The sequence below is a fragment of the Panthera onca genome, chromosome B2 (genome assembly GCF_046562875.1).
Source record: "Panthera onca isolate mPanOnc1 chromosome B2, mPanOnc1 haplotype 2, whole genome shotgun sequence".
Lineage (NCBI taxonomy): Eukaryota > Metazoa > Chordata > Mammalia > Carnivora > Felidae > Panthera > Panthera onca.
This window is the reverse complement of record NC_138343.1, coordinates 144,655,684-144,672,093: the sequence shown is the minus strand read 5'-3', so window position 1 is coordinate 144,672,093 and position 16,410 is coordinate 144,655,684. Positions and strand designations below refer to the sequence as shown.

At 37.3% G+C, this 16,410-nt stretch overlaps 1 protein-coding gene and 1 pseudogene across 2 annotated transcripts in view; one reads left to right on the top strand and one right to left on the bottom strand.

The window, feature by feature from the left end:
* The window catches only part of PRKN (parkin RBR E3 ubiquitin protein ligase), a 1,338,651-nt gene that overhangs the window by 652,986 nt on the left and 669,255 nt on the right, over positions 1-16,410 (top strand). The window lies entirely within an intron of this gene.
* On the bottom strand, positions 5,781-6,237 carry LOC145715473 (cytochrome c pseudogene; annotated as a pseudogene).

The following is a 16,410-nucleotide window of genomic DNA, read 5'->3' as shown; positions in this document are numbered from 1 at the left end:
CACTTCAGAGCCTAGAAAAAGAAAATAACAAAGATATAAGGTCAATCTTTGTGCCGATCCTGTGATATTTTGTATTTACATTCCCACATCATTCAAAATGGCTTTCTTTCTTCATCTCTACCTTTCCTTTTCTGACACAGCAGGCTACTAGAAAATCTAGTATGGATGAACAGCTATACAACTGAATTACCACCTTCTGTTCTCTGCAATCCCTTTGCTCTTTGCAAACCTGGGGCATATCTTGATGTTTCACATAGAAGAGGTATTTCTTGAAAGAGACTCTGAGTCCTGAAGTGATTTTCTAAATAATTTTATATCCCAATCAAGTTGGTAATTTGTGTATTGTTTTACTTTTTGCCTCAAAAATTCCTGGATCTATCATAATCTGATTTTATGTATCTCCTGAGCTGTAAATACCGTTACGGTACCAACACAAATGTCAATGTTAGTTCACAAACTGTCACAGCCAGCTGGGAGTTGGTATCTTCTCTAAGGAACAAAGTCTGTCAGTGGCAACAGGTACGGTGTTGGGAGCTACAGCTATTAGGCGCGTCTTCTCTCTCCTATTTGCAGGGTGATTGCAAAGTACCGAGGTAGCAGTGAGCAGCCCAAGCAATCACTCTCCATCAAACAGGGCCCAGGACCATGAACAGATTTTTATTAATGCAAATCCTGAAGAAAAATAATGACTTGTGTGTCACTCGCAGGTATTGAGGCATAATACACTCTTGTAAGTTTACTACTGGGATGAAGTTAGAGTGTATATATTTATGGAGCAGAATTCTTAAATATAATGAGATATACATACATGCATACAAATGCAATGTGTGTATAATACACACATTGTGGCTGGGCATGAACCCCACTTAAAAAAATCCATGAAGCGAGGGAACATTGCTCAGAAACTGCCAACGGTGCCTCTCAGGTCCCCTTGGCCACCCTGTGAGTTCCGTGCCTAACCTAGTAACAGGCAGGGGAGACACAGGGGCCACCTTCTTTGACAATGTGGGTGGCGGATGTACATCCCAGCAGAGCCAGGATGGAGAGGAGGTAGCTTCTGTTGTGGGCTCTGGGCTCCAAAGAGCTCTGCCCAGGGAGGACAGGGAATGCAACACAGCCCCTGCAGGCTTGCATGCAAATGGCTCTCATAGTCCCTCCCCACTGTGACTCTGGTGCCTAGAGTTGAATTATGACTGAAGGCTTTCTTGCAAAGGCTGTTCTCCTAAGGTTCCACCCAGGTGTGAACACATTTCTCCAGAGCAAGGACACAGGTATGCTGAGGGGTTCCCACGTTCCCATGGTCAAAGACCTTCTCTGGTCTGAACTACCAAGTGTATCTCTTCTGCTGGAAGCATGCCACATTGACTGCACTCATAAATCCCTACCAGCGTGTCACCTTCTGGTCACTGGTGTCACAGGAGCTACAGAAGAAGGCTTTCCCACTCTGAGGTCTTTCTACAATGAGGACTTCGGGAAAGATGTGGGAGCTTTGGATCTCTTAGACTCATTGCAGTCAGACACCTTTCTGTGCTTAAAACTTTCGGTGCCAAACAAGGAGGGCATTTGGAATGAAGGCTTCCTCACTGGTGTCGCACATGGAAGACTTTTCCTTGCTGCGTGGTTTCTGAGGACACCTCACACTCCTGATTGTGTGGGGTTGTGTTCCTGTGAATTGTCAGGTGGTAATGAAGAGCTGCTTACCTTGGAAGGCCTTTGTAAACACCTTGAATTTGAAAGTTCAAGGCTGGGTCTCATATGGCTAGACCAAGTCAAGTCCTTGCTGGCCAGCACCCAGGCCTCCTCCCCACACCTCTGTTGTGGGACCATGTGGGGTTGGAGACATCAAGCCCCAGTGGGAACAAGCAAAATTATGCAGGGCACACACCATAGATGCCCCAGGGCCCTTGTCCAAGAGCCTCTCTTCTCCCACGACAGACACACAACCACACCCTCAAAGGTCATTGGTCCCGGCCAATTTCAGCATCTCCGTGGCCATCATTGGAGCCTTGGTCTGGGGGCCTCCTTGGAAGCCGCCCCATGTAACGTCATGGGAAGCAGTGTCTGGCCCAGTGATCTGCTCAGACCAGAGCTTTTCAGCATCAAATCCTTTAGACTGAAAACACGTTCGAATTGCCTAGGAAAATCATCCAGGGGATTGAAGTAAAATACAGATGTCAAATTAGTTTTAAAAAAGAAAAAGAAAAGGGTAGAGTAGAGGCAAGTAGGACAAATAGGAAGTGTGTACGTGTACATACACACACACACACACACACACAATAATAGAATAAAACCATATACAACAGTGACAAAACAAAATGTAAATGTGCTAACAAAAGTTTAAAAGACAAAGATTCTAAGACTGGATTAAAAGAAGAACGTCCAGCTTTATGCGAGACACAAGGTATATACCTAAAACGTGAGAACAAAAGCACTGAAAGTTAAAGAATAGACAATGACATACCAGGCAGACATTAACCAAAGGGCAGCTTTTGAAACCATTTTAATTGCATATAAAATCAGTTTTGGGGGAAACAGCATTATTAAAATTTTTCATTTTTCTTTTTTTTTAAGTTTTTATTTTAATTTCAGTTAGTTAACATACAGTGTTATATTACTTTCAGGTGCACACTATAGCGATTCAGCACCTCTGTACAACACCCAGGGCTCATCACCACAAGCACACTCCTTAATCCCCATCACCTATTTCCCCCCATCCCCCACCAGCTCCCCCTGTTAACCATCAGTTTGTCCTCTGTAGTTAAGAGTCTGTTTTTTAATTTCTCTCACTCTCTCACTCTCTCGATCTCTCTCTCTCTTTTCCCTTTGCTCCTTAGTTTTGTTTCTTAATTTCCACATATGAGTTAAATCCTACAGTATTTGTCTTTCTCTATGACTTGGGTAGTTTAGCATTATACTCGGTAGATCCATCTTTGTCCTTGAAAATGGCAAGATTTCATTTTTTGTGGCTGAATAATATTTTATTGTATATCTATGCCACATCTTTTTAATCTATTTATCAGTGAACACTTGGGCTGCTTCCGTATGTTGGCTATTATAAATAACGCTGCTATAAATATAGGGGTGCATATAATTTTTTGTATTAGTGTTTTGTATTTTTTGGGTAAATACCCAGTAATAGAATAACTCGATGTAATGGTAATACATTTTTAACTTTTTGAGGAACCTCCATTCTGTTTTCCACAGTGGCTGCACCAGTTGGCATTCCCACCAACAGTGCATGAGGGTTCTTTTTTTCTCCACATCCTCACCAACCCTTGTTGTTTCTTGTGTTGTTGATTTTAGCCATTCTGATAGGTGTGAGGTGATAGATCATTGTGGTTTTGATTTGCATTTCCCTGAGGTAAGCGATGATGATGAACATCGTTTCTTGTGTCTGTTGGCCATCTGGATGTCTTCTTTGAAGAAATGGCTGTCCAAGTCTTCTTCCCAGTTTTTAAATGGATTAATTGTTTTTTGAGTGTTAAGTTGTATAAGTCCTTCATATATTTTGGATACTAAGCCTTTATCAGCTATGTCATTTGCAAATATTTTTCTCCCATTCTGTAGGTTGCCTTTTGGTGTTGATTGTTTCCTTCGCTATGCAGAAGCTGTTTATTTTTATGTAGTCCCAATAGTTTATTTTTGCTTTTGTTTCTGTTGCCTCAGGAGACATATCTAGAAAAAAATTTCTATAGCTGATATCAAAGAGGTTACTGCCTGTGTGCTTTTCTAGGATTTTTATGGTTTCAAGTCTCACATTTAGGTCCTTAATCCATTTTGAGTTTATTTTTGTGTGTGGTGTAAGAACGTGGTCCAGTTTCTTTCTTTCACATGTTGATGTCCCATTTTCCCAGTACCATTTGTTGAAGAGACTGTCTTTTTCCCATTGGATATTCCTTCCTGCTTTGTTTTGATCACTACAGCTTTGTAATATACCTTGAAGTCTGGAATTGTGATGCTTCTAGCTTTGCTTTTCTTTTTCAAGATTGTTTTGGCTATTTAGTATATTTTGTGGTTCCATACAGATTTTAGAATTGTTTGCTCTAGTTCTGTGAAAAATGCTGTTGGTATTTTGACAGAGATTACATTAAATGTATAGATTGCTTTGGGTAGCAAAAACAATTTAATAATAATTATTTTTCTAATCCATGAGCAGGGACTACATTTTCATTTCTTTGTGTCATCTTCAATTCCCTTCATCAATGTTTTATAGCTTTCAGAGTACAAGTCTTCCACATCTAATCTTTGGTGAGATTTATTCCTAGGTATCTTATTATTTTGGGTGAAATTGTAAATGGGATTTTTTTTTTTTTTAATTTCTCTTTCTGCTGCTTCATTATTGGTGTATAGAAATGCAATAGATTTCTGTACATTGATTTGTATCTTGCAACTTTCCTGAATTTGTGTATCAATTCTGGTAGTTTTTTGGTGGAGTCTTCTAAGTTTACTATGTGTAGTATCATGTCATCTGCAAATAGGGAAAGTTTTACTTCTTCCTTATTGATTTGGATGCCTTTTATTTCTTTTTATTGTCTGATTGCTGTGGCTAGGACTTCCAATAGTATACTGAATAAAAGTAGTGAGAGTGAACATCCTTTTCTCGTTCCTGATTAGGCGAAAGCTCTCTGTTTTTCCCCACTGAGGATCCTTTATCTGATTTTGGTAGGATTTTGCCTCACAGAATGAATTTGGAACTTTTCTTTCCTTTTCTGTTTCTTGGGAATAGTTTGAGAAGACTCGGTGTTAACGCTTCTTTAAATGTTTTCTAGAATTCACCTGTAATGCCATCTGGTCATGGACTTTTATTTGTTAGGAATTTTTTGATTACTGATTCAATTTCTTTGCTGATTTTTGGTCTGTTCAAATTTCCTATTTCTTTCTGGTTTAGTTTGGTAGTTTATATGTTTCTAGGAATGTATCCATTTCTTCTAGGGATCCTTCTAGGTTTATGAATTTGTTGGCATAGAGTTTTCATGATATTCTCTGATAATTGTTTGTATTTCCGTGGTGTTGGTTATTATTTCCCCTCTCTTATTTGTGATTTTATTTATTTTTGTCCTTTCTCTTTTATTCTTGAGGAGTCTGGTTAGAAGTTTATCAATGTTATTGATTTTTTTCAAAGAATTCACTCCTGATTTCACTGATCTGTTCTATTATTATTTTAGTAAAACCATCTGTTAAATCCATCTGTTCTAGTGTATCATTTGAAGCCATTGTTTCTTTGTTGATTTGCTGTATAGATGGTCTGTCCATTGAGTGGGTGTGACAGTCCCCAACTACTATTGTGTTGTTACTAATTAGCTCCTTTATGTTTGTTATTAACCGTTTTATCAATGTTGGGTGCACAAGTATTTACAATTGTCATATCTTCTTGTTGGATTTTCCCCTTTATATTTTTTGAGAAGTGTTAATATTCTGTATTTAATATCATGCATAAACCACCCCAACGTGCCTTTCATTAAGCAAAAGGCAACATTTTAAATGCAAGGAATTTTAACTCAATTGGCAGAGTTAAGACTAAAAGGAGAAAGGAGACATTGTCAGCTTATCTTTAGCCCTTGCCTTTAATAGGCTAACAAACACAACTTGAAACACAGCTGAGCCTTGCTGTTCTGATAGAGTGAACCTTCACCCTCAGTATTTAAATATATTAATATAACCAATTATATAAATCTATAAAACCAATCTCCTGTAAGCTTAGAGATGGCATTTACCAGCTCTGTGAAAAGCTGAACACTGCCAATCACATATTCGTTTAACCACGAGCCAACCTTATTTAAATCAGGACTGTCCAAAAGAAATATTCTATCAGCCATTAGTGATCTGAACTCGGGTGTACGAGATCAATTTAAATATGGTACACATATAAAAAAGTCATGAGACATTTTTGTTTTGTAATAAATAAAGCAATGGCCAACTATTACTCCTTAGTAGCTTTTTTAAAAAAAGCTATCAAGTCTGCTCTTTCCCCTGCCTTCTTAATGCCAGCAAAGATCATTTTTGTTCTTGGGATATACTTCTTGGGATTCTCCAAATACTCCATCAGTGTCTCCTCTCCCCAGGAGATGCCTGTGTTCTTGTTGGTATCCGTGTAAGAAAATCCAGGGGCTTGACCTGTCTCTTGCCCAGATAAACCATGGATATTTGGCCCAGCTTGTGATTGCCTCCATTTTCCATGGTATGACACTGGGCACACTTCTGAACAAAAATCTTCTTGCCCTTTTCAACATAACCCATGTTTAAATTGCTCTTTGGTCATGCATGAAACAAAGGTGCCTGCTCACAATCCAGATGTCCCACTCTCTCTGGATTTCCCCCTTTACTATTATATAGTGTCCTTCTTTGTCTGTTGTTAGAGTTTTTGTTTTAAAGTCTTTTTTGTCCAGTATATATATTGCTACTCCAGCTTTCTTTTGCAATTCATTTGCACGATAGATGGTTTCTCCACTTCCTCACTTTTAATCTGATGGTGTCTTTAGGTCTGAAATGAGTCTCTTTGTAAGGAGCATATGCATGGCTCTTGTTGGGTTTTTTGTTTTTACTTTTTTGTTGTTTGTTGTTTTTGTTTGTTTGTTTGTTTAATCCACTCTGTCTCCTTATGTCCTTTGATTGGAGCATTTAGTCCATTTACACTCAAAGTAATTACTGATAGATATGTTATGTATTGCCATTTTATTACTTGTTTTGTGGTTGTTTCTGAACATTTCCTCTGATTCTTGTATTTCCTTCATGTTTTGCTGATTTTCTTTAGTGATATATTTGGATTTCCTTCTTTATACTTTGCATATTTGTTAGTGGTTTTTGATATATGGTTACCATTAGGTTTGTGTATAGCATCTTCTACATATAGCAATCTATATTAAGTTGATGGTCATTTAAGTTTGAACCCATTCTTTGCTCCTCTCCTCCCACATTCTATGAGCATTTCTTTTGTGAGTTCCTTGACTGAATTCTTACAGAAATATTCATTTTTGCTGATTTTGTGTTTCCTACCTTGATATTGTCACTTTTGGTCCATCCTTTCCACTCAAAGAGTCCCCTTTAATATTTCTCACTGGGCTGATTTAGTTGTCATGAATTCTTTTAGTTTTTGTTTATCTGGGAAACTCTTTATCTCTCCTTTTATTCTGAATGATAGCCTTCCTGGATAGAGTATTCTTGGGTGCAGATTTTTCCCATTCAGCACCCCAGATACATCCTGCCCTTCCTTCTGCTTGCCAAGTTTCTGTTGAAAAATCTCCTACTACCTTTATGGGTTTTCCCTTGTAAGTTACTGACATCTTTTGTCTTATATCTTTTATTTTTTTTTTCTTTATTATAATGTTTTGCCAATTTAATTACAACATGTCTTGGTGTGGGTCTGCTTTTGTTGATACTTGTGGGAGTTCTCTGTGCCTCCTGGGTCTGGATATCTGTTTCCTTCATTAAGGAATTTTTCAATTATTATTTCTTCAAATAAATTTTCTGTCCCCTTTTCTCTCTCTTCTTCTTCTGGAACTGCTATAATATGAATGTTATTACATTTGCTACAGTCACTGAGTTCCCTAAGTCTATTCTCATTTTGCATAATTCTTTTTTTTTCTCTCTTTGCTCAACTTGTTTACTTTCCATTACTGTTTTCTAGGTCATTAATTCATTCCTCTGCTTCTTCCATCCTGCTGTTCATTTCATCAAGTGTGTTTTTCATTTAATTTATTGAGTCCTTTATCTCTGCTCTGTTATTTCTTATCGTTCTGTTAAGAGTCTCACACATTCTTCCACTCTTTTCTCAAATCCAGTGAGTTTCTTCATTATCATTGCTTTAAATTCTCTATTAGACATGTTCCTTATATCTGTTTTTGCTTAGATCTCCAGCTGTGGCCTTGTCTTGTTCTTTCATTTGGGATAAATTTCTGTGTCCTCATTTTGTCTGCCTCTCTGTATCTCCTTCTGTGTATTAAGAAAGTCAGCTATTTCTTCTGCTCTTGAAAGCAGTGACTTTATGAAGAGTTCCTAGAGTGCCCTACAGTCCCTGTTCATCAGAACCTGGCACTTCAGGAGAGTATCCCAGGTGTGTTGCTTATGCTCTACTGTTGTGTTTGAGTCACGTTTCCTTTCATTGCAGACATTCACTGACTTTCTGCCTGTTGTGGACTGGTCTTGCTCTCTGTAGTGTTAGTGGGACCCCAGTAGGCCAGCTCTGGAGGGGTATGCCCACCAGGGAACTTGGGAGCAGGGTAGTGGTGGTAGCAAAATTTGCACGGGGCCACTAGTCCTATGCCACATCTCCCCAAGCACTGTGGTGGCTAGGGGCTGTGTGCTAGGATGGCCCGGGGCACAAAGATGGTCCCTGCACGCAATGGTGGTTGAGGGTGCATGCTTGGGTGTGGTGGGGTGACTGGGCACTACACAGCAGCTTTACATTATTAAAAATTCTAAAAAGCATTATGAAAACTAGGTTTTGCTAAAAGTTTCAATAACCCAGAAAGATATAGCAGTTTAAACATTGTATGATCTTAGTAACACGAACTCAAAATCCATTAAAGATAAATTGTCAGAATTAACCCAGGATATGAATAAATAGGGCACAGGGCAGGAGACAGTCACATTAACCTCCAAGGGGTGGGAGCTCCAGCAGCATAATCAAGAAGCATGTGACTGATCAGTCCAACCAGTAACCAGTATCACATTGTGAGCACTGCACACAACACCTGGAGAACACCTCCTTTTTCAAAGCATATTTGGAACATTTCAACAATTGATCATGTTTTGGAGCATTAAAGCATTTAAATAACACTTACGAAAGCATAACCATAAAAATCTCTGAAACATGGAAATTCAATTATCTTAGTCAATAAAAAACCCAAATGGAAAAATGAAAGCAACCAACAATGAAAATACACCACATATCAAATCTTTAGGGATGTTGTTAAATTAGAATTTAAAAGGAATATTTAGGACCATAAGGGCTTATTTTATAAAATAAGAGAGAGTAAAATGATTTAAACATATTGTTTAAAAAGGTAGAAAAAGAAATTGTCATATCCAACTAATTTTCTCTCATTTTTAGTGAACACTAAGTGCTGGTTAGATAAAGGAATTGGAGGCAAGCACACCTTTTTTATAATTATACCAGTGGCTGGCAGAGCACTCAGTGTGAGAAATTTCATTTGTTCTTTCTCTTATCACCTTTTTTTGTGAATTACATTTTTACAATGCAGCTAAATATAAACTCCTGTATTTTCTAAATCATTGTGTGTGATGTTTGTTTCTTAAGGAGGTGAAAAGATATTCATTTTAAGTAGTTTCTCATACTTAAATTTGCAGGGTATTTTAAGTTTTTGACACTATTTTATACAGTAGATAATATATTCTCATGAAAAGTTAAATTTCTATCACTTGAGTAAAATATCCATATACTTAAAATTCAAAAGAACAGGGTCCCTAATGTATTCATAATTAATATTTATACACTTAAAGATAATCTAACTACATCATTTTAAGTAGCAGTGAAATCTAACCTTGGTATTTAGGAGTACAAATATAAACTTGACCCTACCTACCCTTTAGACAGAGAAGTCTGTACCTAATTCAGTTTTACACTAATCGCTGTTATCCAAGGAAAGAACATAGCATTAGTTCTGAAAGGCATCTTACCTTTTTTATAAAAAGAGTTCTAGTCAGCTCAGAGAGTATATATGCTTGAGATTTAAAGAGGGACAGAAATCACTTGGGATTTTCTCCATGAGTAAAATTAAGTCAACTTTGGATACGACATAAGACTTTAAATTTTCTGTGTAAATCTTTTTTTGTATATATATTTTATGTGCGATCCCTTAAACAGCAAACATATTTGTGTTTGTCCATGCAGTGAGGTATATGTTTTACTTAGTTGCATACATGAAGGCTAAGACATGCCCAGAAGTCTTATTCTCTCTCTGGGTGTTATTTCTGAGTTCCAAATTATAAGTTAAAAACAAGTATCCCCTGTTCATCAAACACTTCCCTGTGAAAACCTCTGACTTAGTCGTGCTTTTGTGGTAATGAAGGGTTTCTAAGCCAACTGTGAGAATGCGGCCTCTTCCCTCACACCTTACAATTAGACAGAAGGGTTTAGGATAAGGGGATAGTCTCTTAGATGACAAGGACAAAAAATTAAATCATGTCTTTGTCTTAGTTCCTTCAGGCTCCTATAACAAAATACCATAAACAGGTGGCTTATAAAAAACAAAGGGCACACTTCCTGATTCACGGATGCCATTGCGTGGTGGAAGGGACAAGGGAGCTCCCTGCTGTTATGACCCAGTCACCTTCTTAAGGGCCTCACCTCCAAATACCATCACAATGGGAATTAGGCTTCAACCTATGAGTCTGGTGCAACACACATTCCGATCATACCAATCTTCAAAGTAATAAATGAACTAAGGTCATTATTTTTGTTCTTGTTAAAGAGTATTGTTTTGCTACTTAACATCCTATAACATACATCATATTTTACATTCTGACTAGTAATATTTACCTGATATCCCATGTTAAATAATGTATTTTTAATAATGTAATGTTTAAAATTATTCGACTTTGATATGTGTTAAACTCTTTTACATGGAACTTCTGTTATTTATCAGAAACAGTTGAGAAGGACATCTTAAAATAGCTCAAATGAAATTAGATACTAAAAACTATCCCCTAAATTATAATAAATAGCATAATTATTAAACTCAATGTAACAAATGGGGGGATAGCATCTTACTTAACATACAATTTATTTCTTATATTTTTCCCCAGTTGGGCTCAGGATATGTCAACTGGAACATTAGTTTGAATAAAAGTTAATATTCATAGTCTGTATCTCTGATTTCATCTTCTGGGTAGATGTTGGGTAAAACAAAATAAAGAGTAAGTAAGAGTCACCCAATACTGAAAAAAGTTTCTAGAGAGAGCATTTGCATAGTTTATGTCCAAAAAGTTTCTAATTAATGTTTAAGTTTAATCAAATGACTGTCCTCAAAGGGAATCTGTGTTTCTTTTTGTGGTTTCTATGATTGTTTTAGACTTGATTAGAATCTCACAAAATGAGACTCAAGATTTCTCAGGATGGTTTCCTGGTATAGACTGTATGTTCTTATTTTTTTTCCAGTATCTAATAATAATGAAAAGTTTGCTCTGTTTTGCTCTTAAGGAAAGAGTTCAGGTTGACCAGTCATCCCTGAGATAGTCATAAGAGACCATCTTTATCTGCAAGATATAAAAGGAGCTGCAGACTCCATAACCTTGTATTGCTAAGCCCATCTGCACAACTCAGTAACCCACATGGACACAGACATTTCCAAATAGGTAGTTAACTCCAGCCATGTAGCTTCCAGGGGCTGCATCCATCCCAGAGGGCAGCTGGGCATGTAAGTGTGGAGGGCACAGAATAAAAGCAGAAATGAGAGAGGAGACGGCGTGTGCTCCCCACTCTTTCTGCCCTGATGTTTGGTTGAAGAGAAATGGTATCCCTTTCCTGTTCTCGGTAGTCATGTTTTCTTAATTCTAAATAAAATTGAATTGTGAAAGCTTTGAAGTCAAACGCAGATTATGATTGAATGGTATCTAAGCGTGACAAAGTGTTCTCTGTTGTCTGACATGCAATTTGGGTGACAAACTAGAAACTTCTGAGAGCATTTTTCAAAAACCGATCAAGTATTCAGACTCAAGGACAGTTCACTTCTAAACTAAGTTTTTAGTACTGTATAACAAAAAGGTTCATTTTAAAAAATTAAGGTAAAAATTAGAAGATAGATATTTTTATTACAGAATCAGTGAAAATTTCGCACATATAAATAAAATTCTTAAATGTTTATATGAAAAAAATATAGAAGTCTACTATGGAGAAACAAGTGTGTTTTTAATAGCACTAAAGAAATTGAACTAGTTTTTAATAACCTAAGAATATTTGGGAGGTTTAGAAGCCAAGAATCAATTCAGTTGAACTATTTTTCTGTGATATAACCCCCTTTATTGTCTAGGCTCTTTGACAACTTAGTGGAAAATTATATCAACAGCCATTTCCACGTTATTGTTAAAGGCTCCTGTGTACTGTTCCATGAAAAAAAAATCTGCAAGGAAAGGAAACAAGGTACCAGAAATTATTGCATGTGGATCAGAATACCTATACATACAAAGTAAGCAGTATCTACACCGTAGTCCCACACATATAACCTTGGTTATATGATGATGCCATTGTTCAAGCAAATATCCACTTCCATAATATATACTTTTAAATATTAAAAATAATTTGTCCCCTCAATTCCAGGAAACTCCTGTTTTATGTGAATTGTAAGTATTTTTTTCCACTTGATAACCCATGATTCTAAGTGTCATAATTTGTATCTTATTTTATATGAGAGAGAAGAAAATCATGCCTATGACCACTACACTGTAAGATGAGCAATTTAAAATCTGTTTACTATTCCCAGAGGCTTCAAAAGTTACTTTACTTTTTGTCTGTCCATAGAACAATTCCAAAGCCAGATATGATAAGAGGCTGCATTGGAGGTTGTGTTATGGCTTTAGACAAGGGCCCAAGACAATGAAAAATAACCAACAAGGAAATTTATCACAATCAGAAAAAAGGTACATTTCTAGACCACTAGGTTATAGACTGGGGAGAAAGTGTATTGATCTACCAGGAAAGCTGGCAATAGGTGTAATAAGATAATTTCAAATAGATTTATAAGTGAAATTCTGAGAACTGGAGTAAAGGAAGATTAAATACCACTGTAAACATCATTGAACTTTTCAACTGGGATGGTAGACTGGACCCAACTAGAAATACCAGGGATTAAGGACTGGAGGTCACTCTGTGATCACCACCATGCAGATACACGGGAGGCTAATGGAGTGAGAAGAATAGAAGGAAGATGTACAAGTAATGGGGCAGGGGAATGAGGGCTGCTTCTCAGCGGGTAAATAGCCCTCTTGATCCTTCAAGCAGGTGATCGATGGTTCTCCGAGACCCGCACTTCATCATGTGGTGATGGAGGTCATTAAGAAACCATCATCTCTCTTACTCAGGGCAAGCTAGCTCTCAAAAAGTTATCAAGGGCTATGATAAAATTTAGTTTTTAAGATATATGCTGCAAAAAATACTTAAAGCCAGTTTCCTAAACTTGAGATTTAGAATGAAATCAAAACTGAGAAGAATCCCCTGTGCTCTTGACCACATGTGGTGAAACATTTATTTCTACTAATAGTTCTTGGCAAACAAACAAAGTTTGGTATCCTCAGATTGGAATGTCCTAAAGTGGGTAATAATTTTTTAAAAAAAATTAGTGTTTATTTGTATTTAACGAGAGAGAGAGAGAGAGAGAAAGGGAGAGAGAGAGAGAGAGAGAGAGAGAGAGAGAGAAATGGGGGAGGGGCAGAGAGAGAGGAAGACACAGAATCTGAAGCAGGCTCCAGGATCTGAGCTGTCAGCACAGAGCCTAACATGGGGCTGGAACTCATGAACCGCAAGATCATGACCTGAGCTGCGGTCATATGCTTAACTGACTAAGCCACCCAAGCGCCCCATAAAGTAGGTAATAATCATCATCCCTTTCAATCATCAGAGTTTTGGAAACTAAATGTCAGTGTTTTTATGAGATGAAGAGAAAACTTTTATGTTTCAAGATTGGAAAGCAAATATGATTTTTAAAATGTTTGTCCTTCCATTGAAAGACATACAGTTCTTTTTATAACAGGTATTTACTTGTTGTGTTAGTCACTGTGCAGAAAATAAAGGCTGACCTTCAAGAACTGGGAATCTAGTTGCAGCGCTAAGACTTTACAGTAATGACTGCAATCCGGATTCAACAGAGCAAATAAAAAAACTTATTGAGCATGTCCTCTATGCCAGGCACTGAGAAAGAAAAGCGAGTATTTCTATTTGCTGCTCTCACAGTATGGAAAAAATTTCAGGGGAGAGTCAGACATACAGGCAAATGGTGGCTTTTACCATGAACTAAGTATTGTTTTGTTTTTTTAATGTTTATTTATTTTTGAGACAGAGAGACAGAGTGTGAGCGGGGGAGAGGCAGAGAGAAAGGGAGACCCAGAATCCAAAGCAGGCTCCAGGCTCTGAGCTGTCAGCACAGAGCCCAACGCAGGGCTCGAACTCATGAACCACGTGATCATGACCTGAGCTGAAATCAGACAACCGACTGAGCCACGCAGGCACCCCATAAACTAAGTATTGTTAAAGATGGATATGGAAGGCTGTAAAAAGACTTCATTTTGTGAATAAGCAGAGGAAATAAGACAAAGTGGTGTATCCCGAATCCCATGAAACAAGCGCCAGAAATGCTTGTGAAAGTTCAGAGAAGAGAAGTTTCCTCCACATCATGGAGTTAAAGAAAAGGCTTCCCACAGGAGATGGTACCTGAGGGAAGGCAGGTGTAATTTCCATAGGTGGTGATGTTGGCAAGGTGGAGAGAGGTTTGTGAGGTAGAGAAAATGATAGGAATAAAGAGATAGAAAATTGAGGGGCATTTATTCCATGAGTTACTATTAGCTGCGAGACAGAATGTTCGGCTCTCCTATGTGTGAAAAACCAATGTTCTCTTCTTCCATGGAGCTCCTCCCAGCCCTATGACCTGGCACTTGTCAGCAGGGAAGATGAAAATTGAAGAGCCATCAGGCAGGAAGAACCCCTTGAGAAGCATCTAGAATTTAGTGGTGACTGGAAACAAGAGTCAGTCCAGGTTCCTTTTTGTGTATTTGTTATTTTGTTTGTGGGTTTCCACGTAGAGGATTATAATAGAAATAATCTGACCATGGAGAAGTTTAGATATTTTGAAATAGCAGTTGAGCTGGTTGGCATGATGGGTGGAATGGAGCAAGGCACACACACACACACACACACACACACACACACATACACACACACACACACACACACAATCTTGAAGGGAACAAAACTTAAAGATAACTTTTATACAATTTGTTTATTGTCCTTGATTCCCCAGGAACATGTGAATAAAGGTAAATGAGAATTGGGATTTTGCCGTTCTTAAAACTAGAAACACAACATACAAATGAGATTTTGGTTTGGAACCCATTAGAAGCACCACACTTTTCTTGTATTTATTGGGTCATTAAGAGCAGCCATATGGTTGTCTTCTGTCCTATCTGTTCACGTTTCTCCAGTATGTTCCTCAGTGGGAGTCTGTTTAGTGGTTGATTGAAATTCTATCTTTATTGGCAACTTTCTGTTTTCTGTAATTGCCCAGTGGATGATCCAATATGAAGGGTTTCCTTTTCCTTCTCTTCCTGCCACTCCCTTTTTGTCAATCTTACTGGAAAAGCAGAATTGTTTTTGTTTGTTTGTTTGTTTTGTTTTGTTTTGTTGCCATTGACTTTTGAAAATATTAGAGGGGGCAGAAAATAGGTTACTACAAGAAATAAATTTTGAGTCTATCTGACAATCTATTTCTTCTTAAGGATAATCAAGCTGACTGGAACTATATGCTAAACAGTTTGAGGAGTGCTGGACTGAGTTAAGTGTATCTGTAACTCCTTCTGTTTTTATGTGCATGTTAATTAACTTCTGTTCATTTCCAGTCTTCATTTGTGAAGTAAAGATTGTACATCACTCTTGAAATTTCACTGAGTGTTTGTAGGCAGTCAGGACTCAGTAAATTTTCCTGGTTTTCAGAAATGAAAGATGTTCTGTTGGGACGGCATAACTGTCAATATCTGTAGATTTTCGTAAGTTATTCAGAAATGCCTATGTTTTTCTGGATCACAGAAATGTCATTTTTTTCTTGGAGTTATCTAATTTATTCATTCTTTTTCCAGCCTTATAAAAATGAACTATTTCAATGAAGCAAAGAACCAATTCTCCATGTGCTTCTAACATTTCATTAAAATTTGCACTGATATTCACAAGAATTATAAATCTCATTAAGTGAATTTATGTTAAGCAATTAAAATCATATCACTTATCACAGTGTCCAATATATGAAGACCCTTTAGAGAATCTATTCTAATTTAGTATTTAATAGTGAGTAGTATTAGTTATTATAAGGCATGCATTTAAATTTGGACATTTTCTTGATTGAACAATGAAATATTTAAAATGCACTCACTGCTATGGCCTGTGGTTCAGTCACACACTTGAATGATGAAATGTTTATCCCATATACAAAAAAGCAAATATAAATGAAGAAGAATGCATAGTGGGGTTCATTGAAGGTCATCATGTGGCTCTATAAGAATGAAACCACACAACAGTAAAAATACTAAACTACATTTTATTAGATTTGAGCCCAGAGGAGCTTCTTAGGGATGGCTTATATTTACTCTAAAGGAATCAATAGTCAACAGAACTGTTATAAAGAAGGGGCCACTGTAGGACAGGATCCATCAGCCACAGTTATGGAACTAGATGAACTCTGTGACTCTCAGATC